This window comes from Pristiophorus japonicus, chromosome 25, assembly GCF_044704955.1.
Source record: "Pristiophorus japonicus isolate sPriJap1 chromosome 25, sPriJap1.hap1, whole genome shotgun sequence".
NCBI lineage: Eukaryota > Metazoa > Chordata > Chondrichthyes > Pristiophoridae > Pristiophorus > Pristiophorus japonicus.
Window position 1 is genome coordinate 30,016,128 of NC_092001.1, and position 25,183 is coordinate 30,041,310.

Here is a 25,183-nt window from a genome sequence, read left to right on the forward strand (position 1 = left end):
AGAGAAATCAGGAAGGGGAAGTGAAGTTGCATGCTCAGCCATGATCATTTTGAATGGTGGTGCTGGCTGGAAGGGACGAATGGCCTACTCCTGCACCTACTTTCTAAGTTTCTATGTTTCTATCTTCAGAATATGAGGTGCTTTGTTGTTCTTCGCCTTTTATTAACAAAAATTAAACACTAATTGCACTATCTTTAAACTTGAATGTGCTCGTAATGTGAGCATTGGTGTTTCAGGGGTACAATTCTCGCCTCCCACGCGGGAGACCCGGGTTCGATTCCCGGCCAATGCAGTGTTTATGGAAGTATTTCTGAAAGCGTGTATTTAAAAATTAAACTTCCCGACTGTTTCAAGAGCGTACACAGAGAGGAGCGGCTGTTAAATGAGCGGGGGCGCAGATATCCTTCGGTACAAAGAGCGGGAGCAGTGAGGATCGCTTGTAACGTGAGGGAGTAGAGGATTTGAGTTATTTTTCAAATAGCACGAGCAGAGGGAAGCGGCAATTTAAAAAGCGAGAACACACAGGAGTGGCTGTTTGCAGCACGGCAGCAGAGATGAGCCCGTGTTGAAAGAGCGGGAGCAAGTCTGGGCGGCAGTTAATAAGGAGGAGCAGAAAGGAGCGGCGGTACCGTTTCCTCGAGCTGTGGCGATTTTCAATCATTCCATCAATGCAATATCTCCAACTTTGCAAATCACACCAAGCTGGGTTGCAGTGCGAGCTGCTAGGAGGCTGCAGCGGAATTGGACAGATTAGGTGGATGGCAGATGCCATATAATGAAGATAAGTGTGAGTTTATCCACTTTGGTGGCAAAACCTTGAAGGTAGAATGTTATCTGAATGTTGACCGATTTGTTAAAGCGGAGGGGTATTGAGACCTGGGTATTTTGGTACATCAGTCGTTGAAGTCATTCATACATACAGGTACAGCATGCAGTAAAGGAAGCCAAATGTCATGCTGGCCTTCATAGCGAGGAGATTAGGGTATCGGAGCATGGAGACTTGTACAGCACCTTGCTGAGACCAGACCTTGAGTATTGTGTGCAGTTATGATCATCTAATCTGAGGAAGGACATTCTTGCTTTTGAGGGAGTGTAGCGAATATTCACCAGATTGATTCCAGGGATGGCAGGACTGACATGAAGAAAGACTGGATCGACTAGGCTTATACTCGCTGGAATTTAGAAGAATGAGAGGGGAGCTCATAGAAACATTTAAAATTTGGTCGGGAATGGACAGGTTTGATGGCGTAAAAAGGTTCCCGCAGTCCGAATAAAGGAAGCCCAGTACCAGCGGTCACTATCTAAGGATAAAGTGTAAACCATTTAGGACCGACACGAGGAGAATCTTCTTCACTCAGATCATTGTGAACCTGTGGAATTCTGTACCACAGAAAGATGTGGAAGCCAGTTGGATAGATATACTCAAAAGACAGTGAGATATGGCCCTTACGGCTAAAGTGATCAAGGGGCATGGAGAGAAATCAGGAAGGGGAAGTTAAGTTGCATGCTCAGCCATGATCATTTTGAATGGTGGTGCTGGCTGGAAGGGACGAATGGCCTACTCCTGCACCTACTTTCTAAGTTTCTATGTTTCTATCTTCAGAATATGAGGTGCTTTGTTGTTCTTCGCCTTTTATTAACAAAAATTAAACACTAATTGCACTATCTTTAAACTTGAATGTGCTCGTAATGTGAGCATTGGTGGTTCAGGGGTGCAATTCTCGCCTCCCACGAGGGAGACCCGGGTTCGATTCCCGGCCAATGCAGTGTTTATGGAAGTATTTCTGAAAGCGTGTATTTAAAAATTAAACTTCCCGACTGTTTCAAGAGCGGACACAGAGAGGAGCGCCTGTTGAATGAGCGGGGGCGCAGCTATCCTTCGGCACAAAGAGCGGGAGCAGTGAGGATCGCTTATAACGTGAGGGAGTGAAGGATTTGAGTTATTTTTCAAATAGCACGAGCAGAGGGAAGCGGCAATTTAAAAAGCGAGACACACAGGAGTGGCTGTTTGCAGCACGGCAGCAGAGATGAGCGGGTGTTGAAAGAGCGGGAGCAAGTCTGGGCGGCAGTTTAATAAGAAGGAGCAGAAAGGAGCGGCGGTACCGTTTCCTCGAGCTGTGGCGATTTTCAATAATTCCATCAATGTAATATCTCCAACTTTACAAATCACACCAAGCTGGGTTGCAGTGCGAGCTGCTAGGAGGCTGCAGCGGAATTGGACAGATTCGGTGGATGGCAGATGCCATATAATGAAGATAAGTGTGAGTTTATCCACTTTGGTGGCAAAGCCTTGAAGGTAGAATGTTATCTGAATGTTGACCGATTTGTAAAAGTGGAGGGGTATTGAGACCTGGGTATTTTGGTACATCAGTCGTTGAAGTCATTCATACATACAGGTACAGCATGCAGTAAAGGAAGCCAAATGTCATGCTGGCCTTCATAGCGAGGAGATTAGGGTATCGGAGCATGGAGACTTGTACAGCACCTTGCTGAGACCAGACCTTGAGTATTGTGTGCAGTTATGATCATCTAATCTGAGGAAGGACATTCTTTCTTTTGAGGGAGTGTAGCGAATATTCACCAGATTGATTCCAGGGATGGCAGGACTGACATGAAGAAAGACTGGATCGACTAGGCTTATACTCGTTGGAATTTAGAAGAATGAGAGGGGAGCTCATAGAAACATTTAAAATTTGGTCGGGAATGGACAGGTTTGATGGCGTAAAAAGGTTCCCGCAGTCCGAATAAAGGAAGCCCAGTACCAGCGGTCACTGTCTAAGGATAAAGTGTAAACCATTTAGGACCGACACGAGGAGAATCTTCTTCACTCAGATCATTGTGAACCTGTGGAATTCTGTACCACAGAAAGATGTGGAAGCCAGTTGGATAGATATACTCAAAAGAGAGTGATATATGGCCCTTACGGCTAAAGTGATCAATGGGCATGGAGAGAAATCAGGAAGGGGAAGTGAAGTTGCATGCTCAGCCATGATCATATTGAATGTTGGTGCTGGCTGGAAGGGACGAATGGCCTACTCCTGCACCTACTTTCTAAGTTTCTATGTTTCTATCTTCAGAATATGAGGTGCTTTGTTGTTCTTCGCCTTTTATTAACAAAAATTAAACACTAATTGCACTATCTTTAAACTTGAATGTGCTCGTAATGTGAGCATTGGTGGTTCAGGGGTACAATTCTCGCCTCCCACGCGGGAGACCCGGGTTCGATTCCCGGCCAATGCAGTGTTTATGGAAGTATTTCTGAAAGCGTGTATTTAAAAATTAAACTTCCCGACTGTTTCAAGAGCGTACACAGAGAGGAGCGGCTGTTAAATGAGCGGGGGCGCAGATATCCTTCGGTACAAAGAGCGGGAGCAGTGAGGATCGCTTGTAACGTGAGGGAGTAGAGGATTTGAGTTATTTTTCAAATAGCACGAGCAGAGGGAAGCGGCAATTTAAAAAGCGAGAACACACAGGAGTGGCTGTTTGCAGCACGGCAGCAGAGATGAGCCCGTGTTGAAAGAGCGGGAGCAAGTCTGGGCGGCAGTTTAATAAGGAGGAGCAGAAAGGAGCGGCGGTACCGTTTCCTCGAGCTGTGGCGATTTTCAATCATTCCATCAATGCAATATCTCCAACTTTGCAAATCACACCAAGCTGGGTTGCAGTGCGAGCTGCTAGGAGGCTGCAGCGGAATTGGACAGATTAGGTGGATGGCAGATGCCATATAATGAAGATAAGTGTGAGTTTATCCACTTTGGTGGCAAAACCTTGAAGGTAGAATGTTATCTGAATGTTGACCGATTTGTTAAAGCGGAGGGGTATTGAGACCTGGGTATTTTGGTACATCAGTCGTTGAAGTCATTCATACATACAGGTACAGCATGCAGTAAAGGAAGCCAAATGTCATGCTGGCCTTCATAGCGAGGAGATTAGGGTATCGGAGCATGGAGACTTGTACAGCACCTTGCTGAGACCAGACCTTGAGTATTGTGTGCAGTTATGATCATCTAATCTGAGGAAGGACATTCTTGCTTTTGAGGGAGTGTAGCGAATATTCACCAGATTGATTCCAGGGATGGCAGGACTGACATGAAGAAAGACTGGATCGACTAGGCTTATACTCGCTGGAATTTAGAAGAATGAGAGGGGAGCTCATAGAAACATTTAAAATTTGGTCGGGAATGGACAGGTTTGATGGCGTAAAAAGGTTCCCGCAGTCCGAATAAAGGAAGCCCAGTACCAGCGGTCACTGTCTAAGGATAAAGTGTAAACCATTTAGGACCGACACGAGGAGAATCTTCTTCACTCAGATCATTGTGAACCTGTGGAATTCTGTACCACAGAAAGATGTGGAAGCCAGTTGGATAGATATACTCAAAAGACAGTGAGATATGGCCCTTACGGCTAAAGTGATCAAGGGGCATGGAGAGAAATCAGGAAGGGGAAGTTAAGTTGCATGCTCAGCCATGATCATTTTGAATGGTGGTGCTGGCTGGAAGGGACGAATGGCCTACTCCTGCACCTACTTTCTAAGTTTCTATGTTTCTATCTTCAGAATATGAGGTGCTTTGTTGTTCTTCGCCTTTTATTAACAAAAATTAAACACTAATTGCACTATCTTTAAACTTGAATGTGCTCGTAATGTGAGCATTGGTGGTTCAGGGGTGCAATTCTCGCCTCCCACGAGGGAGACCCGGGTTCGATTCCCGGCCAATGCAGTGTTTATGGAAGTATTTCTGAAAGCGTGTATTTAAAAATTAAACTTCCCGACTGTTTCAAGAGCGGACACAGAGAGGAGCGCCTGTTGAATGAGCGGGGGCGCAGCTATCCTTCGGCACAAAGAGCGGGAGCAGTGAGGATCGCTTATAACGTGAGGGAGTGAAGGATTTGAGTTATTTTTCAAATAGCACGAGCAGAGGGAAGCGGCAATTTAAAAAGCGAGACACACAGGAGTGGCTGTTTGCAGCACGGCAGCAGAGATGAGCGGGTGTTGAAAGAGCGGGAGCAAGTCTGGGCGGCAGTTTAATAAGGAGGAGCAGAAAGGAGCGGCGGTACCGTTTCCTCGAGCTGTGGCGATTTTCAATAATTCCATCAATGTAATATCTCCAACTTTACAAATCACACCAAGCTGGGTTGCAGTGCGAGCTGCTAGGAGGCTGCAGCGGAATTGGACAGATTCGGTGGATGGCAGATGCCATATAATGAAGATAAGTGTGAGTTTATCCACTTTGGTGGCAAAGCCTTGAAGGTAGAATGTTATCTGAATGTTGACCGATTTGTAAAAGTGGAGGGGTATTGAGACCTGGGTATTTTGGTACATCAGTCGTTGAAGTCATTCATACATACAGGTACAGCATGCAGTAAAGGAAGCCAAATGTCATGCTGGCCTTCATAGCGAGGAGATTAGGGTATCGGAGCATGGAGACTTGTACAGCACCTTGCTGAGACCAGACCTTGAGTATTGTGTGCAGTTATGATCATCTAATCTGAGGAAGGACATTCTTTCTTTTGAGGGAGTGTAGCGAATATTCACCAGATTGATTCCAGGGATGGCAGGACTGACATGAAGAAAGATTGGATCGACTAGGCTTATACTCGTTGGAATTTAGAAGAATGAGAGGGGAGCTCATAGAAACATTTAAAATTTGGTCGGGAATGGACAGGTTTGATGGCGTAAAAAGGTTCCCGCAGTCCGAATAAAGGAAGCCCAGTACCAGCGGTCACTGTCTAAGGATAAAGTGTAAACCATTTAGGACCGACACGAGGAGAATCTTCTTCACTCAGATCATTGTGAACCTGTGGAATTCTGTACCACAGAAAGATGTGGAAGCCAGTTGGATAGATATACTCAAAAGAGAGTGATATATGGCCCTTACGGCTAAAGTGATCAATGGGCATGGAGAGAAATCAGGAAGGGGAAGTGAAGTTGCATGCTCAGCCATGATCATATTGAATGTTGGTGCTGGCTGGAAGGGACGAATGGCCTACTCCTGCACCTACTTTCTAAGTTTCTATGTTTCTATCTTCAGAATATGAGGTGCTTTGTTGTTCTTCGCCTTTTATTAACAAAAATTAAACACTAATTGCACTATCTTTAAACTTGAATGTGCTCGTAATGTGAGCATTGGTGGTTCAGGGGTACAATTCTCGCCTCCCACGCGGGAGACCCGGGTTCGATTCCCGGCCAATGCAGTGTTTATGGAAGTATTTCCGAAAGCGTGTATTTAAAAATTAAACTTCACGACTGTTTCAAGAGCGGACACAGAGAGGAGCGGCTGTTAAATGAGCGGGGGCGCAGATATCCTTCGGTACAAAGAGCGGGAGCAGTGAGGATCGCTTTGCACGTGAGGGAGTGAAGGATTTGAGTTATTTTTCAAATAGCACGAGCAGAGGGAAGCGGCAATTTCAAAAGCGAGACACACAGGAGTGGCTGTTTGCAGCACGGCAGCAGAGATGAGCGGGTGTTGAAAGAGCGGGAGCAAGTCGGGGCGGCAGTTTAATAAGGAGGAGCAGAAAGGAGCGGCGGTACCGTTTCCTCTAGCTGTGGCGATTTTCAATAATTCCATCAATGTAATATCTCCAACTTTACAAATCACACCAAGCTGGGTTGCAGTGCGAGCTGCTAGGAGGCTGCAGCGGAATTGGACAGATTAGGTGGATGGCAGATGCCATATAATGAAGATAAGTATGAGTTTATCCACTTTGGTGGCAAAACCTTGAAGGTAGAATGTTATCTGAATGTTGACCGATTTGTAAAAGCGGAGGGGTATTGAGACCTGGGTATTTTGGTACATCAGTCGTTGAAGCCATTCATACATACAGGTACAGCATGCAGTAAAGGAAGCCAAATGTCATGCTGGCCTTCATAGCGAGGAGATTAGGGTATCGGAGCATGGAGACTTGTACAGCACCTTGCTGAGACCAGACCTTGAGTATTGTGTGCAGTTATGATCATCTAATCTGAGGAAGGACATTCTTTCTTTTGAGGGAGTGTAGCGAATATTCACCAGATTGATTCCAGGGATGGCAGGACTGACATGAAGAAAGACTGGTTCGACTAGGCTTATACTCGTTGGAATTTAGAAGAATGAGAGGGGAGCTCATAGAAACATTTAAAATTTGGTCGGGAATGGACAGGTTTGATGGCGTAAAAAGGTTCCCGCAGTCCGAATAAAGGAAGCCCAGTACCAGCGGTCACTGTCTAAGGATAAAGTGTAAACCATTTAGGACCGACACGAGGAGAATCTTCTTCACTCAGATCATTGTGAACCTGTGGAATTCTGTACCACAGAAAGATGTGGAAGCCAGTTGGATAGATATACTCAAAAGACAGTGAGATATGGCCCTTACGGCTAAAGTGATCAAGGGGCATGGAGAGAAATCAGGAAGGGGAAGTGAAGTTGCATGCTCAGCCATGATCATATTGAATGGTGGTGCTGGCTGGAAGGGACGAATGGCCTACTCCTGCACCTACTTTCTAAGTTTCTATGTTTCTATCTTCAGAATATGAGGTGCTTCGTTGTTCTTCGCCTTTTATAAACAAAAATTAAACACTAATTGCACTATCTTTAAACTTGAATGTGCTCGTAATGTGAGCATTGGTGGTTCAGGGGTAGAATTCTCGCCTCCCACGCGGGAGACTCGGGTTCGATTCCCGGCCAATGCAGTGTTTGTGGAAGTATTTCCGAAAGCGTGTATTTAAAAATTAAACTTCCCGACTGTTTCAAGAGCGGACACAGAGAGGAGCGGCTGTTAAATGAGCGGGGGCGCAGATATCCTTCGGTACAAAGAGCGGGAGCAGTGAGTATCGCTTTTCACGTGAGGGAGTGAAGGATTTGAGTTATTTTTCAAATAGCACGAGCAGAGGGAAGCGGCAATTTTAAAAGCGAGACACACAGGAGTGGCTGTTTGCAGCACGGCAGCAGAGATGAGCGGGTGTTGAAAGAGCGGGAGCAAGTCTGGGCGGCAGTTTAATAAGGAGGAGCAGAAAGGAGCGGCGGTACCGTTTCCTCGAGCTGTTGCGATTTTCAATAATTCCATCAATGTAATATCTCCAACTTTACAAATCACACCAAGCTGGGTTGCAGTGCGAGCTGCTAGGAGGCTGCAGCGGAATTGGACAGATTAGGTGGATGGCAGATGCCATATAATGAAGATAAGTATGAGTTTATCCACTTTGGTGGCTAAACCTTGAAGGTAGAATGTTATCTGAATGTTGACCGATTTGTAAAAGTGGAGCGGTATTGAGACCTGGGTATTTTGGTACATCAGTCGTTGAAGTCATTCATACATACAGGTACAGCATGCAGTAAAGGAAGCCAAATGTCATGCTGGCCTTCATAGCGAGGAGATTAGGGTATCGGAGCATGGAGACTTGTACAGCACCTTGCTGAGACCAGACCTTGAGTATTGTGTGCAGTTATGATCATCTAATCTGAGGAAGGACATTCTTGCTTTTGAGGGAGTGTAGCGAATATTCACCAAATTGATTCCAGGGATGGCAGGACTGACATGAAGAAAGACTGGATCGACTAGGCTTATACGCGCTGGAATTTAGAAGAATGAGAGGGGAGCTCATAGAAACATTTAAAATTTGGTCGGGAATGGACAGGTTTGATGGCGTAAAAAGGTTCCCGCAGTCCGAATAAAGGAAGCCCAGTACCAGCGGTCACTGTCTAAGGATAAAGTGTAAACCATTTAGGACCGACACGAGGAGAATCTTCTTCACTCAGATCATTGTGAACCTGTGGAATTCAGTACTACAGAAAGATGTGGAAGCCAGTTGGATAGATATACTCAAAAGAGAGTGAGATATGGCCCTTACGGCTAAAGTGATCAATGGGCATGGAGAGAAAGCAGGAAGGGGAAGTGAAGTTGCATGCTCAGCCATGATCATATTGAATGGTGGTGCTGGCTGGAAGGGACGAATGGCCTACTCCTGCACCTACTTTCTAAGTTTCTATGTTTCTATCTTCAGAATATGAGGTGCTTTGTTGTTCTTCGCCTTTTATTAACAAAAATTAAACACTAATTGCACTATCTTTAAACTTGAATGTGCTCGCAATGTGAGCATTGGCGGTTCAGTGGTAGAATTCTCGCCTCCCACGCGAGAGACACGGGTTCGATTCCCGGCCAATGCAGTGTTTATGGAAGTATTTCCGAAAGCGTGTATTTAAAAATTAAACTTCCCGACTGTTTCAAGAGCGGACACAGAGAGGAGCGGCTGTTAAATGAGCGGGGGCGCAGATATCCTTCGGTACAAAGAGCGGGAGCAGTGAGGATCGCTTGTAACGTGAGGGAGTAAAGGATTTGAGTTATTTTTCAAATAGCACGAGCAGAGGGAAGCGGCAATTTAAAAAGCGAGACGCACAGGAGTGGCTGTTTGCAGCACGTAAGCAGAGATGAGCGGGTGTTGAAAGAGCGGGAGCAAGTCTGGGCGGCAGTTTCATAAGAAGGAGCAGAAAGGAGCGGCGGTACCGTTTCCTCGAGCTGTGGCGATTTTCAATCATTCCATCAATGCAATATCTCCAACTTTGCAAATCACACCAAGCTGGGTTGCAGTGCGAGCTGCTAGGAGGCTGCAGCGGAATTGGACAGATTAGGTGGATGGCAGATGCCATATAATGAAGATAAGTGTGAGTTTATCCACTTTGGTGGCAAAACCTTGAAGGTAGAATGTTATCTGAATGTTGACCGATTTGTTAAAGCGGAGGGGTATTGAGACCTGGGTATTTTGGTACATCAGTCGTTGAAGTCATTCATACATACAGGTACAGCATGCAGTAAAGGAAGCCAAATGTCATGCTGGCCTTCATAGCGAGGAGATTAGGGTATCGGAGCATGGAGACTTGTACAGCACCTTGCTGAGACCAGACCTTGAGTATTGTGTGCAGTTATGATCATCTAATCTGAGGAAGGACATTCTTGCTTTTGAGGGAGTGTAGCGAATATTCACCAGATTGATTCCAGGGATGGCAGGACTGACATGAAGAAAGACTGGATCGACTAGGCTTATACTCGCTGGAATTTAGAAGAATGAGAGGGGAGCTCATAGAAACATTTAAAATTTGGTCGGGAATGGACAGGTTTGATGGCGTAAAAAGGTTCCCGCAGTCCGAATAAAGGAAGCCCAGTACCAGCGGTCACTGTCTAAGGATAAAGTGTAAACCATTTAGGACCGACACGAGGAGAATCTTCTTCACTCAGATCATTGTGAACCTGTGGAATTCTGTACCACAGAAAGATGTGGAAGCCAGTTGGATAGATATACTCAAAAGACAGTGAGATATGGCCCTTACGGCTAAAGTGATCAAGGGGCATGGAGAGAAATCAGGAAGGGGAAGTTAAGTTGCATGCTCAGCCATGATCATTTTGAATGGTGGTGCTGGCTGGAAGGGACGAATGGCCTACTCCTGCACCTACTTTCTAAGTTTCTATGTTTCTATCTTCAGAATATGAGGTGCTTTGTTGTTCTTCGCCTTTTATTAACAAAAATTAAACACTAATTGCACTATCTTTAAACTTGAATGTGCTCGTAATGTGAGCATTGGTGGTTCAGGGGTGCAATTCTCGCCTCCCACGAGGGAGACCCGGGTTCGATTCCCGGCCAATGCAGTGTTTATGGAAGTATTTCTGAAAGCGTGTATTTAAAAATTAAACTTCCCGACTGTTTCAAGAGCGGACACAGAGAGGAGCGCCTGTTGAATGAGCGGGGGCGCAGCTATCCTTCGGCACAAAGAGCGGGAGCAGTGAGGATCGCTTATAACGTGAGGGAGTGAAGGATTTGAGTTATTTTTCAAATAGCACGAGCAGAGGGAAGCGGCAATTTAAAAAGCGAGACACACAGGAGTGGCTGTTTGCAGCACGGCAGCAGAGATGAGCGGGTGTTGAAAGAGCGGGAGCAAGTCTGGGCGGCAGTTTAATAAGGAGGAGCAGAAAGGAGCGGCGGTACCGTTTCCTCGAGCTGTGGCGATTTTCAATAATTCCATCAATGTAATATCTCCAACTTTACAAATCACACCAAGCTGGGTTGCAGTGCGAGCTGCTAGGAGGCTGCAGCGGAATTGGACAGATTCGGTGGATGGCAGATGCCATATAATGAAGATAAGTGTGAGTTTATCCACTTTGGTGGCAAAGCCTTGAAGGTAGAATGTTATCTGAATGTTGACCGATTTGTAAAAGTGGAGGGGTATTGAGACCTGGGTATTTTGGTACATCAGTCGTTGAAGTCATTCATACATACAGGTACAGCATGCAGTAAAGGAAGCCAAATGTCATGCTGGCCTTCATAGCGAGGAGATTAGGGTATCGGAGCATGGAGACTTGTACAGCACCTTGCTGAGACCAGACCTTGAGTATTGTGTGCAGTTATGATCATCTAATCTGAGGAAGGACATTCTTTCTTTTGAGGGAGTGTAGCGAATATTCACCAGATTGATTCCAGGGATGGCAGGACTGACATGAAGAAAGATTGGATCGACTAGGCTTATACTCGTTGGAATTTAGAAGAATGAGAGGGGAGCTCATAGAAACATTTAAAATTTGGTCGGGAATGGACAGGTTTGATGGCGTAAAAAGGTTCCCGCAGTCCGAATAAAGGAAGCCCAGTACCAGCGGTCACTGTCTAAGGATAAAGTGTAAACCATTTAGGACCGACACGAGGAGAATCTTCTTCACTCAGATCATTGTGAACCTGTGGAATTCTGTACCACAGAAAGATGTGGAAGCCAGTTGGATAGATATACTCAAAAGAGAGTGATATATGGCCCTTACGGCTAAAGTGATCAATGGGCATGGAGAGAAATCAGGAAGGGGAAGTGAAGTTGCATGCTCAGCCATGATCATATTGAATGTTGGTGCTGGCTGGAAGGGACGAATGGCCTACTCCTGCACCTACTTTCTAAGTTTCTATGTTTCTATCTTCAGAATATGAGGTGCTTTGTTGTTCTTCGCCTTTTATTAACAAAAATTAAACACTAATTGCACTATCTTTAAACTTGAATGTGCTCGTAATGTGAGCATTGGTGGTTCAGGGGTACAATTCTCGCCTCCCACGCGGGAGACCCGGGTTCGATTCCCGGCCAATGCAGTGTTTATGGAAGTATTTCCGAAAGCGTGTATTTAAAAATTAAACTTCACGACTGTTTCAAGAGCGGACACAGAGAGGAGCGGCTGTTAAATGAGCGGGGGCGCAGATATCCTTCGGTACAAAGAGCGGGAGCAGTGAGGATCGCTTTGCACGTGAGGGAGTGAAGGATTTGAGTTATTTTTCAAATAGCACGAGCAGAGGGAAGCGGCAATTTCAAAAGCGAGACACACAGGAGTGGCTGTTTGCAGCACGGCAGCAGAGATGAGCGGGTGTTGAAAGAGCGGGAGCAAGTCGGGGCGGCAGTTTAATAAGGAGGAGCAGAAAGGAGCGGCGGTACCGTTTCCTCTAGCTGTGGCGATTTTCAATAATTCCATCAATGTAATATCTCCAACTTTACAAATCACACCAAGCTGGGTTGCAGTGCGAGCTGCTAGGAGGCTGCAGCGGAATTGGACAGATTAGGTGGATGGCAGATGCCATATAATGAAGATAAGTATGAGTTTATCCACTTTGGTGGCAAAACCTTGAAGGTAGAATGTTATCTGAATGTTGACCGATTTGTAAAAGCGGAGGGGTATTGAGACCTGGGTATTTTGGTACATCAGTCGTTGAAGCCATTCATACATACAGGTACAGCATGCAGTAAAGGAAGCCAAATGTCATGCTGGCCTTCATAGCGAGGAGATTAGGGTATCGGAGCATGGAGACTTGTACAGCACCTTGCTGAGACCAGACCTTGAGTATTGTGTGCAGTTATGATCATCTAATCTGAGGAAGGACATTCTTTCTTTTGAGGGAGTGTAGCGAATATTCACCAGATTGATTCCAGGGATGGCAGGACTGACATGAAGAAAGACTGGTTCGACTAGGCTTATACTCGTTGGAATTTAGAAGAATGAGAGGGGAGCTCATAGAAACATTTAAAATTTGGTCGGGAATGGACAGGTTTGATGGCGTAAAAAGGTTCCCGCAGTCCGAATAAAGGAAGCCCAGTACCAGCGGTCACTGTCTAAGGATAAAGTGTAAACCATTTAGGACCGACACGAGGAGAATCTTCTTCACTCAGATCATTGTGAACCTGTGGAATTCTGTACCACAGAAAGATGTGGAAGCCAGTTGGATAGATATACTCAAAAGACAGTGAGATATGGCCCTTACGGCTAAAGTGATCAAGGGGCATGGAGAGAAATCAGGAAGGGGAAGTGAAGTTGCATGCTCAGCCATGATCATATTGAATGGTGGTGCTGGCTGGAAGGGACGAATGGCCTACTCCTGCACCTACTTTCTAAGTTTCTATGTTTCTATCTTCAGAATATGAGGTGCTTCGTTGTTCTTCGCCTTTTATAAACAAAAATTAAACACTAATTGCACTATCTTTAAACTTGAATGTGCTCGTAATGTGAGCATTGGTGGTTCAGGGGTAGAATTCTCGCCTCCCACGCGGGAGACTCGGGTTCGATTCCCGGCCAATGCAGTGTTTGTGGAAGTATTTCCGAAAGCGTGTATTTAAAAATTAAACTTCCCGACTGTTTCAAGAGCGGACACAGAGAGGAGCGGCTGTTAAATGAGCGGGGGCGCAGATATCCTTCGGTACAAAGAGCGGGAGCAGTGAGTATCGCTTTTCACGTGAGGGAGTGAAGGATTTGAGTTATTTTTCAAATAGCACGAGCAGAGGGAAGCGGCAATTTTAAAAGCGAGACACACAGGAGTGGCTGTTTGCAGCACGGCAGCAGAGATGAGCGGGTGTTGAAAGAGCGGGAGCAAGTCTGGGCGGCAGTTTAATAAGGAGGAGCAGAAAGGAGCGGCGGTACCGTTTCCTCGAGCTGTTGCGATTTTCAATAATTCCATCAATGTAATATCTCCAACTTTACAAATCACACCAAGCTGGGTTGCAGTGCGAGCTGCTAGGAGGCTGCAGCGGAATTGGACAGATTAGGTGGATGGCAGATGCCATATAATGAAGATAAGTATGAGTTTATCCACTTTGGTGGCTAAACCTTGAAGGTAGAATGTTATCTGAATGTTGACCGATTTGTAAAAGTGGAGCGGTATTGAGACCTGGGTATTTTGGTACATCAGTCGTTGAAGTCATTCATACATACAGGTACAGCATGCAGTAAAGGAAGCCAAATGTCATGCTGGCCTTCATAGCGAGGAGATTAGGGTATCGGAGCATGGAGACTTGTACAGCACCTTGCTGAGACCAGACCTTGAGTATTGTGTGCAGTTATGATCATCTAATCTGAGGAAGGACATTCTTGCTTTTGAGGGAGTGTAGCGAATATTCACCAAATTGATTCCAGGGATGGCAGGACTGACATGAAGAAAGACTGGATCGACTAGGCTTATACGCGCTGGAATTTAGAAGAATGAGAGGGGAGCTCATAGAAACATTTAAAATTTGGTCGGGAATGGACAGGTTTGATGGCGTAAAAAGGTTCCCGCAGTCCGAATAAAGGAAGCCCAGTACCAGCGGTCACTGTCTAAGGATAAAGTGTAAACCATTTAGGACCGACACGAGGAGAATCTTCTTCACTCAGATCATTGTGAACCTGTGGAATTCAGTACTACAGAAAGATGTGGAAGCCAGTTGGATAGATATACTCAAAAGAGAGTGAGATATGGCCCTTACGGCTAAAGTGATCAATGGGCATGGAGAGAAAGCAGGAAGGGGAAGTGAAGTTGCATGCTCAGCCATGATCATATTGAATGGTGGTGCTGGCTGGAAGGGACGAATGGCCTACTCCTGCACCTACTTTCTAAGTTTCTATGTTTCTATCTTCAGAATATGAGGTGCTTTGTTGTTCTTCGCCTTTTATTAACAAAAATTAAACACTAATTGCACTATCTTTAAACTTGAATGTGCTCGCAATGTGAGCATTGGCGGTTCAGTGGTAGAATTCTCGCCTCCCACGCGAGAGACACGGGTTCGATTCCCGGCCAATGCAGTGTTTATGGAAGTATTTCCGAAAGCGTGTATTTAAAAATTAAACTTCCCGACTGTTTCAAGAGCGGACACAGAGAGGAGCGGCTGTTAAATGAGCGGGGGCGCAGATATCCTTCGGTACAAAGAGCGGGAGCAGTGAGGATCGCTTTTCACGTGAGGGAGTGAAGGATTTGAGTTATTTTTCAAATAGCACGAGCAGAGGGAAGCGGCAATTTAAAAAGCGAGACACACAGGAGTGGCTGTTTGCAGCACGGCAGCAGAGATGAGCGGGTGTTGAAAGAGCGGGAGCAAGTCTGGGCGGCAGTTTAATAAGGAGGAGCAGAAAGGAGCGGCGGTACCGTTTCCTCGAGCTGTGGCGATTTTCAATAATTCCATCACTGTAATATCTCCAACTTTACAAATCACACCAAGCTGGGTTGCAGTGCGAGCTGCTAGGAGGCTGCAGCGGAATTGGACAGATTAGCTGGATGGCAGATGCCATATAATGAAGATAAGTATGAGTTTATCCACTTTGGTGGCAAAACCTTGAAGGTAGAATGTTATCTGAATGTTGACCGATTTGTAAAAGCGGAGGGGTATTGAGACCTGGGTATTTTGGTACATCAGTCGTTGAAGTCATTCATACATACAGGTACAGCATGCAGTAAAGGAAGCCAAATGTCATGCTGGCCTTCATAGCGAGGAGATTAGGGTATCGGAGCATGGAGACTTGTACAGCACCTTGCTGAGACCAGACCTTGAGTATTGTGTGCAGTTATGATCATCTAATCTGAGGAAGGACATTCTTTCTTTTGAGGGAGTGTAGCGAATATTCACCAGATTGATTCCAGGGATGGCAGGACTGACATGAAGAAAGACTGGATCGACTAGGCTTATACTCGTTGGAATTTAGAAGAATGAGAGGGGAGCTCATAGAAACATTTACAATTTGGTCGGGAATGGACAGGTTTGATGGCGTAAAAAGGTTCCCGCAGTCCGAATAAAGGAAGCCCAGTACCAGCAGTCACTGTCTAAGGATAAAGTGTAAACCATTTAGGACCGACACGAGGAGAATCTTCTTCACTCAGATCATTGTGAACCTGTGGAATTCTGTACCACAGAAAGATGTGGAAGCCAGTTGGATAGATATACTCAAAAGACAGTGAGATATGGCCCTTACGGCTAAAGTGATCAAGGGGCATGGAGAGAAATCAGGAAGGGGAAGTGAAGTTGCATGCTCAGCCATGATCATTTTGAATGGTGGTGCTGGCTGGAAGGGACGAATGGCCTACTCCTGCACCTACTTTCTAAGTTTCTATGTTTCTATCTTCAGAATATGAGGTGCTTTGTTGTTCTTCGCCTTTTATTAACAAAAATTAAACACTAATTGCACTATCTTTAAACTTGAATGTGCTCGTAATGTGAGCATTGGTGGTTCAGGGGTACAATTCTCGCTTCCCACGCGGGAGACCCGGGTTTGATTCCCGGCAAATGCAGTGTTTATGGAAGTATTTCAGAAAGCGTGTATTTAAAAATTAAACTTCCCGACTGTTTCAAGAGCGGACACAGAGAGGAGCGGCTGTTAAATGAGCGGGGGCGCAGATATCCTTCGGCACAAAGAGCGGGAGCAGTGAGGATCGCTTGTAACGTGAGGGAGCAAAGGATTTGAGTTATTTTTCAAATAGCACGAGCAGAGGGAAGCGGCAATTTAAAAAGCGAGACGCACAGGAGTGGCTGTTTGCAGCACGTAAGCAGAGATGAGCGGGTGTTGAAAGAGCGGGAGCAAGTCAGGGCGGCAGTTTAATAAGAAGGAGCAGAAAGGAGCGGCGGTACCGTTTCCTCGAGCTGTGGCGATTTTCAATAATTCCATCAATGTAATATCTCCAACTTTACAAATCACACCAAGCTGGGTTGCAGTGCGAGCTGCTAGGAGGCTGCAGCGGAATTGGACAGATTAGGTGGATGGCAGATGCCATATAATGAAGATAAGTGTGAGTTTATCCACTTTGGTGGCAAAGCCTTGAAGGTAGAATGTTATCTGAATGTTGACCGATTTGTAAAAGTGGAGGGGTATTGAGACCTGGGTATTTTGGTACATCAGTCGTTGAAGTCATTCATACATACAGGTACAGCATGCAGTAAAGGAAGCCAAATGTCATGCTGGCCTTCATAGCGAGGAGATTAGGGTATCGGAGCATGGAGACTTGTACAGCACCTTGCTGAGACCAGACCTTGAGTATTGTGTGCAGTTATGATCATCTAATCTGAGGAAGGACATTCTTGCTTTTGAGGGAGTGTAGCGAATATTCACCAGATTGATTCCAGGGATGGCAGGACTGACATGAAGAAAGACTGGATCAACTAGGCTTATACTCGCTGGAATTTAGAAGAATGAGAGGGGAGCTCATAGAAACATTTAAAATTTGGTCGGGAATGGACAGGTTTGATGGCGTAAAAAGGTTCCCGCAGTCCGAATAAAGGAAGCCCAGTACCAGCGGTCACTGTCTAAGGATAAAGTGTAAACCATTTAGGACCGACACGAGGAGAATCTTCTTCACTCAGATCATTGTGAACCTGTGGAATTCTGTACCACAGAAAGATGTGGAAGCCAGTTGGATAGATATACTCAAAAGACATGAGATATGGCCCTTACGGTTAAAGTGATCAAGGGGCATGGAGAGAAATCAGGAAGGGGAAGTGAAGTTGCATGCTCAGCCATGATCATTTTGAATGGTGGTGCTGGCTGGAAGGGACGAATGGCCTACTCCTGCACCTACTTTCTAAGTTTCTATGTTTCTATCTTCAGAATATGAGGTGCTTTGTTGTTCTTCGCCTTTTATTAACAAAAATTAAACACTAATTGCACTATCTTTAAACTTGAATGTGCTCGCAATGTGAGCATTGGCGGTTCAGTGGTAGAATTCTCGCCTCCCACGCGAGAGACACGGGTTCGATTCCCGGCCAATGCAGTGTTTATGGAAATATTTCAGAAAGCGTGTATTTAAAAATTAAACTTCCCGACTGTTTCAAGACCGGACACAGAGAGGAGCGGCTGATAAATGAGCGGGGGCGCAGATATCCTTCGGCACAAAGAGCGGGAGCAGTGAGGATCGCTTGTAACGTGAGGGAGGAAAGGATTTGAGTTATTTTTCAAATAGCACGAGCAGAGGGAAGCGGCAATTTAAAAAGCGAGACGCACAGGAGTGGCTGTTTGCAGCACGTAAGCAGAGATGAGCGGGTGTTGAAAGAGCGGGAGCAAGTCTGGGCGGCAGTTTAATAAGAAGGAGCAGAAAGGAGCGGCGGTACCATTTCCTCGAGCTGTGGCGATTTTCAATAATTCCATCAATGTAATATCTCCAACTTTACAAATCACACCAAGCTGGGTTGCAGTGCGAGCTGCTAGGAGGCTGCAACGGAATTGGACAGATTAGGTGGATGGCAGATGCCATATAATGAAGATAAGTGTGAGTTTATCCACTTTGGTGGCAAAGCCTTGAAGGTAGAATGTTATCTGAATGTTGACCGATTTGTAAAAGTGGAGGGGTATTGAGACCTGGGTATTTTGGTACATCAGTCGTTGAAGTCATTCATACATACAGGTACAGCATGCAGTAAAGGAAGCCAAATGTCATGCTGGCCTTCATAGCGAGGAGATTAGGGTATCGGAGCATGGAGACTTGTACAGCACCTTGCTGAGACCAGACCTTGAGTATTGTGTGCAGTTATGATCATCTAATCTGAGGAAGGACATTCTTGCTTTTGAGGGAGTGTAGCGAATATTCACCAGATTGATTCCAGGGATGGCAGGACTGACATGAAGAAAGACTGGATCGACTAGGCTTATACTCGCTGGAATTTAGAAGAATGAGAGGGGAGCTCATAGAAACATTTAAAATTTGGTCGGGAAGGACAGGTTTGATGGCGTAAAAAGGTTCCCGCATTCCGAATAAAGGAAGCCCAGTACCAGCGGTCACTGTGTAAGGATAAAGTGTAAACCATTTAGGACCGACACGAGGAGAATCTTCTTCACTCAGATCATTGTGAACCTGTGGAATTCTGTACCACAGAAAGATGTGGAAGCCAGTTGGATAGATATACTCAAAAGACAGTGAGATATGGCCCTTACGGTTAAAGTGATCAAGGGGCATGGAGAGAAATCAGGAAGGGGAAGTGAAGTTGCATGCTCAGCCATGATCATTTTGAATGGTGGTGCTGGCTGGAAGGGACGAATGGCCTACTCCTGCACCTACTTTCTAAGTTTCTATGTTTCTATCTTCAGAATATGAGGTGCTTTGTTGTTCTTCGCCTTTTATTAACAAAAATTAAACACTAATTGCACTATCTTTAAACTTGAATGTGCTCGCAATGTGAGCATTGGATGTTCAGTGGTAGAATTCTCGCCTCCCACGCGAGAGACACGGGTTCGATTCCCGGCCAATGCAGTGTTTATGGAAATATTTCAGAAAGCGTGTATTTAAAAATTAAACTTCCCGACTGTTTCAAGAGCGGAAACAGAGAGGAGCGGCTGTTAAATGAGCGGGGGCGCAGATATCCTTCGGCACAAAGAGCGGGAGCAGTGAGGATCGCTTGTAACGTGAGGGAGTAAAGGATTTGAGTTATTTTTCAAATAGCACGAGCAGAGGGAAGCGGCAATTTAAAAAGCGAGACGCACAGGAGTGGCTGTTTGCAGCACGTAAGCAGAGATGAGCGGGTGTTGAAAGAGCGGGAGCAAGTCTGGGCGGCAGTTTCATAAGAAGGAGCAGAAAGGAGCGGCGGTACCGTTTCCTCGAGCTGTGGCGATTTTCAATAATTCCATCAATGTTATATCTCCAACTTTGCAAATCACACCAAGCTGGGTTGCAGTGCGAGCTGCTCGGAGGCTGCAGCGGAATTGGACAGATTAGGTGGATGGCAGATGCCATATAATGAAGATAAGTGTGAGTTTATCCACTTTGGTGGCAAAACCTTGAAGGTAGAATGTTATCTGAATGTTGACCGATTTGTAAAAGCGGAGGGGTATTGAGACCTGGGTATTTTGGTACATCAGTCGTTGAAGTCATTCATACATACAGGTACAGCATGCAGTAAAGGAAGCCAAATGTCATGCTGGCCTACATAGCGAGGAGATTAGGGTATCGGAGCATGGAGACTTGTACAGCACCTTGCTGAGACCAGACCTTGAGTATTGTGTGCAGTTATGATCATCTAATCTGAGGAAGCACATTCTTGCTTTTGAGGGAGTGTAGCGAATATTCACCAGATTGATTCCAGGGATGGCAGGACTGACATGAAGAAAGACTGGATCGACTAGGCTTATACTCGCTGGAATTTAGAAGAATGAGAGGGGAGCTCATAGAAACATTTAAAATTTGGTCGGGAATGGACAGGTTTGATGGCGTAAAAAGGTTCCCGCAGTCCGAATAAAGGAAGCCCAGTACCAGCGGTCACTGTCTAAGGATAAAGTGTAAACCATTTAGGACCGACACGAGGAGAATCTTCTTCACTCAGATCATTGTGAACCTGTGGAATTCTGTGCCACAGAAAGATGTGGAAGCCAGTTGGATAGATATACTCAAAAGAGAGTGAGATATGGCCCTTACGGCTAAAGTGATCAAGGGGCATGGAGAGAAATCAGGAAGGGGAAGTGAAGTTGCATGCTCAGCCATGATCATATTGAATGGTGGTGCTGGCTGGAAGGGACGAATGGCCTACTCCTGCACCAATTTCTAAGTTTCTATGTTTCTATCTTCAGAATATGAGGTGATTTGTTGTTCTTCGCCTTTTATTAGCAAAAATTAAACACTAATTGCACTATCTTTAAACTTGAATGTGCTCGTAATGTGAGCATTGGTGGTTCAGGGGTAGAGTTCTCGCCTCCCACGCGGGAGACCCGGGTTCGATTCCCGGCCAATGCAGTGTTTATGGAAGTATTTCAGAAAGCGTGTATTTAAAAATTAAACTTCCCGACTGTTTGAAGAGCGCACACAGAGAGGAGCGGCTGTTAAATGAGCGGGGGCACAGATATCCTTCGGTATAAAGAGCGGGAGCAGTGAGGATCGCTTGTAACGTGAGGGAGTAAAGGATTTGAGTTATTTTTCAAATAGCACGAGCAGAGGGAAGCGGCAATTTAAAAAGCGAGAACACACAGGAGTGGCTGTTTGCAGCACGGCAGCAGAGATGAGCGGGTGTTGAAAGAGCGGGAGCAAGTCTGGGCGGCAGTTTAATAAGGAGGAGCAGAAAGGAGCGGCGGTACCGTTTCCTCGAGCTGTGGCGATTTTCAATAATTCCATCAATGTTATATCTCCAACTTTGCAAATCACACCAAGCTGGGTTGCAGTGCGAGCTGCTCGGAGGCTGCAGCGGAATTGGACAGATTAGGTGGATGGCAGATGCCATATAATGAAGATAAGTGTGAGTTTATCCACTTTGGTGGCAAAACCTTGAAGGTAGAATGTTATCTGAATGTTGACCGATTTGTAAAAGCGGAGGGGTATTGAGACCTGGGTATTTTGGTACATCAGTCGTTGAAGTCATTCATACATACAGGTACAGCATGCAGTAAAGGAAGCCAAATGTCATGCTGGCCTTGATAGCGAGGAGATTAGTGTATCGGAGCTTGGAGACTTGTACAGCACCTTGCTGAGACCAGACCTTGAGTATTGTGTGCAGTTATGATCATCTAATCTGAGGAAGGACATTCTTGCTTTTGAGGGAGTGTAGCGAATATTCACCAGATTGATTCCAGGGATGGCAGGACTGACATAAAGAAAGACTGGATCGACTAGGCTTATACTCGCTGGAATTTAGAAGAATGAGAGGGGAGCTCCAAGAAACATTTAAAATTTGGTCGGGAATGGACAGGTTTGATGGCGTAAAAAGGTTCCCGCAGTCCGAATAAAGGAAGCCCAGTACCAGCGGTCACTGTCTAAGGATAAAGTGTAAACCATTTAGGACCGACACGAGGAGAATCTTCTTCACTCAGATCAATGTGAACCTGTGGAATTCTGTACCACAGAAAGATGTGGAATCCAGTTGGATAGATATACTCAAAAGAGAGTGAGATATGGCCCTTAGGGCTAAAGTGATCAAGGGGCATGGAGAGAAATCAGGAAGGGGAAGTGAAGTTGCATGCTCAGCCATGATCATATTGAATGGTGGTGCTGGCTGGAAGGGACGAATGGCCTACTCCTGCACCAATTTCTAAGTTTCTATGTTTCTATCTTCAGAATATGAGGTGATTTTTTGTTCTTCGCCTTTTATTAGCAAAAATTAAACACTAATTGCACTATCTTTAAACTTGAATGTGCTCGTAATGTGAGCATTGGTGGTTCAGGGGTAGAGTTCTCTTATGGAAGTATTTCAGAAAGCGTGTATTTCAAAATTAAACTTCCCGACTGTTTCAAGAGCGCACACAGAGAGGAGCGGCTGTTAAATGAGCGGGGGCACAGATATCCTTCGGTATAAAGAGCGGGAGCAGTGAGGATCGCTTGTAACGTGAGGGAGCAAAGGATTTGAGTTATTTTTCAAATAGCACGAGCAGAGGGAAGCGGCAATTTAAAAAGCGTGAACACACAGGAGTGGCTGTTTGCAGCACGGCAGCAGAGATGAGCGGGTGTTGAAAGAGCGGGAGCAAGTCTGGGCGGCAGTTTAATAAGGAGGAGCAGAAAGGAGCGGCGGTACCGTTTCCTCGAGCTGTGGCGATTTTCAATAATTCCATCAATGTTATATCTCCAACTTTGCAAATCACACCAAGCTGGGTTGCAGTGCGAGCTGCTCGGAGGCTGCAGCGGAATTGGACAGATTAGGTGGATGGCAGATGCCATATAATGAAGATAAGTGTGAGTTTATCCACTTTGGTGGCAAAACCTTGAAGGTAGAATGTTATCTGAATGTTGACCGATTTGTAAAAGCGGAGGGGTATTGAGACCTGGGTATTTTGGTACATCAGTCGTTGAAGTCATTCATACATACAGGTACAGCATGCAGTAAAGGAAGCCAAATGTCATGCTGGCCTTGATAGCGAGGAGATTAGTGTATCGGAGCTTGGAGACTTGTACAGCACCTTGCTGAGACCAGACCTTGAGTATTGTGTGCAGTTATGATCATCTAATCTGAGGAAGGACATTCTTGCTTTTGAGGGAGTGTAGCGAATATTCACCAGATTGATTCCAGGGATGGCAGGACTGACATAAAGAAAGACTGGATCGACTAGGCTTATACTCGCTGGAATTTAGAAGAATGAGAGGGGAGCTCCAAGAAACATTTAAAATTTGGTCGGGAATGGACAGGTTTGATGGCGTAAAAAGGTTCCCGCAGTCCGAATAAAGGAAGCCCAGTACCAGCGGTCACTGTCTAAGGATAAAGTGTAAACCATTTAGGACCGACACGAGGAGAATCTTCTTCACTCAGATCAATGTGAACCTGTGGAATTCTGTACCACAGAAAGATGTGGAATCCAGTTGGATAGATATACTCAAAAGAGAGTGAGATATGGCCCTTAGGGCTAAAGTGATCAAGGGGCATGGAGAGAAATCAGGAAGGGGAAGTGAAGTTGCATGCTCAGCCATGATCATATTGAATGGTGGTGCTGGCTGGAAGGGACGAATGGCCTACTCCTGCACCAATTTCTAAGTTTCTATGTTTCTATCTTCAGAATATGAGGTGATTTTTTGTTCTTCGCCTTTTATTAGCAAAAATTAAACACTAATTGCACTATCTTTAAACTTGAATGTGCTCGTAATGTGAGCATTGGTGGTTCAGGGGTAGAGTTCTCTTATGGAAGTATTTCAGAAAGCGTGTATTTCAAAATTAAACTTCCCGACTGTTTCAAGAGCGCACACAGAGAGGAGCGGCTGTTAAATGAGCGGGGGCACAGATATCCTTCGGTATAAAGAGCGGGAGCAGTGAGGATCGCTTGTAACGTGAGGGAGCAAAGGATTTGAGTTATTTTTCAAATAGCACGAGCAGAGGGAAGCGGCAATTTAAAAAGCGTGAACACACAGGAGTGGCTGTTTGCAGCACGGCAGCAGAGATGAGCGGGTGTTGAAAGAGCGGGAGCAAGTCTGGGCGGCAGTTTAATAAGGAGGAGCAGAAAGGAGCGGCGGTACCGTTTCCTCGAGCTGTGGCGATTTTCAATAATTCCATCAATGTAATATCTCCAACTTTGCAAATCACACCAAGCTGGGTTGCATTGCGAGCTGCTAGGAGGCTGCAGCGGAATTGGACAGATTAGGTGGATGGCAGATGCCATATAATGAAGATAAGTGTGAGTTTATCCACTTTGGTGGCAAAACCTTGAAGGTAGAATGTTATCTGAATGTTGACCGATTTGTAAAAGCGGAGGGGTATTGAGACCTGGGTATTTTGGTACATCAGTCGTTGAAGTCATTCATACATACAGGTACAGCATGCAGTAAAGGAAGCCAAATGTCATGCTGGCCTTCATAGCGAGGAGATTAGGGTATCGGAGCATGGAGACTTGTACAGCACCTTGCTGAGACCAGACCTTGAGTATTGTGTGCAGTTATGATCATCTAATCTGAGGAAGGACATTCTTGCTTTTGAGGGAGTGTAGCGAAAATTCACCAGATTGATTCCAGGGATGGCAGGACTGACATGAAGAAAGACTGGATCGACTAGGCTTATACTCGCTGGAATTTAGAAGAATGAGAGGGGAGCTCATAGAAACATTTAAAATTTGGTCGGGAATGGACAGGTTTGATGGCGTAAAAAGGTTCCCGCATTCCGAATAAAGGAAGCCCAGCACCAGCGGTCACTGTCTAAGGATAAAGTGTAAACCATTTAGGACCGACACGAGGAGAATCTTCTTCACTCAGATCATTGTGAACCTGTGGAATTCTGTGCCACAGAAAGATGTGGAAGCCAGTTGGATAGATATACTCAAAAGAGAGTGAGATATGGCCCTTACGGCTAAAGTGATCAAGGGGCATGGAGAGAAATCAGGAAGGGGAAGTGAAGTTGCATGCTCAGCCATGATCATATTGAATGGTGGTGCTGGCTGGAAGGGACGAATGGCCTACTCCTGCACCAATTTCTAAGTTTCTATGTTTCTATCTTCAGAATATGAGGTGATTTGTTGTTCTTCGCCTTTTATTAGCAAAAATTAAACACTAATTGCACTATCTTTAAACTTGAATGTGCTCGTAATGTGA

The 25,183-nt window shown here is 45.4% G+C and overlaps 11 non-coding genes across 11 annotated transcripts; all 11 read left to right on the forward strand.

Moving 5' to 3' along the window:
• Window positions 1-221: 221 nt before the first annotated feature.
• trnag-ccc (transfer RNA glycine (anticodon CCC)) lies at window positions 222-292 on the forward strand. Its single transcript has one exon. It is a non-coding gene; the product is annotated as a tRNA-Gly (tRNA).
• A 2,877-nt stretch (window positions 293-3,169) lies between these two features.
• On the forward strand, window positions 3,170-3,240 carry trnag-ccc (transfer RNA glycine (anticodon CCC)). The gene has a single exon. It is a non-coding gene; the product is annotated as a tRNA-Gly (tRNA).
• A 2,878-nt stretch (window positions 3,241-6,118) lies between these two features.
• trnag-ccc (transfer RNA glycine (anticodon CCC)) lies at window positions 6,119-6,189 on the forward strand. The gene has a single exon. It is a non-coding gene; the product is annotated as a tRNA-Gly (tRNA).
• A 1,403-nt stretch (window positions 6,190-7,592) lies between these two features.
• trnag-ccc (transfer RNA glycine (anticodon CCC)) lies at window positions 7,593-7,663 on the forward strand. The gene has a single exon. It is a non-coding gene; the product is annotated as a tRNA-Gly (tRNA).
• A 1,403-nt stretch (window positions 7,664-9,066) lies between these two features.
• Window positions 9,067-9,137, forward strand: trnag-ccc (transfer RNA glycine (anticodon CCC)). Its single transcript has one exon. It is a non-coding gene; the product is annotated as a tRNA-Gly (tRNA).
• A 2,877-nt stretch (window positions 9,138-12,014) lies between these two features.
• Window positions 12,015-12,085, forward strand: trnag-ccc (transfer RNA glycine (anticodon CCC)). Its single transcript has one exon. It is a non-coding gene; the product is annotated as a tRNA-Gly (tRNA).
• A 1,403-nt stretch (window positions 12,086-13,488) lies between these two features.
• On the forward strand, window positions 13,489-13,559 carry trnag-ccc (transfer RNA glycine (anticodon CCC)). The gene has a single exon. It is a non-coding gene; the product is annotated as a tRNA-Gly (tRNA).
• Window positions 13,560-14,962: 1,403 nt separating this feature from the next.
• On the forward strand, window positions 14,963-15,033 carry trnag-ccc (transfer RNA glycine (anticodon CCC)). The gene has a single exon. It is a non-coding gene; the product is annotated as a tRNA-Gly (tRNA).
• Window positions 15,034-17,909: 2,876 nt separating this feature from the next.
• On the forward strand, window positions 17,910-17,980 carry trnag-ccc (transfer RNA glycine (anticodon CCC)). The gene has a single exon. It is a non-coding gene; the product is annotated as a tRNA-Gly (tRNA).
• A 1,402-nt stretch (window positions 17,981-19,382) lies between these two features.
• On the forward strand, window positions 19,383-19,453 carry trnag-ccc (transfer RNA glycine (anticodon CCC)). The gene has a single exon. It is a non-coding gene; the product is annotated as a tRNA-Gly (tRNA).
• A 1,402-nt stretch (window positions 19,454-20,855) lies between these two features.
• Window positions 20,856-20,926, forward strand: trnag-ccc (transfer RNA glycine (anticodon CCC)). Its single transcript has one exon. It is a non-coding gene; the product is annotated as a tRNA-Gly (tRNA).
• The last annotated feature ends 4,257 nt before the right edge of the window (window positions 20,927-25,183 follow it).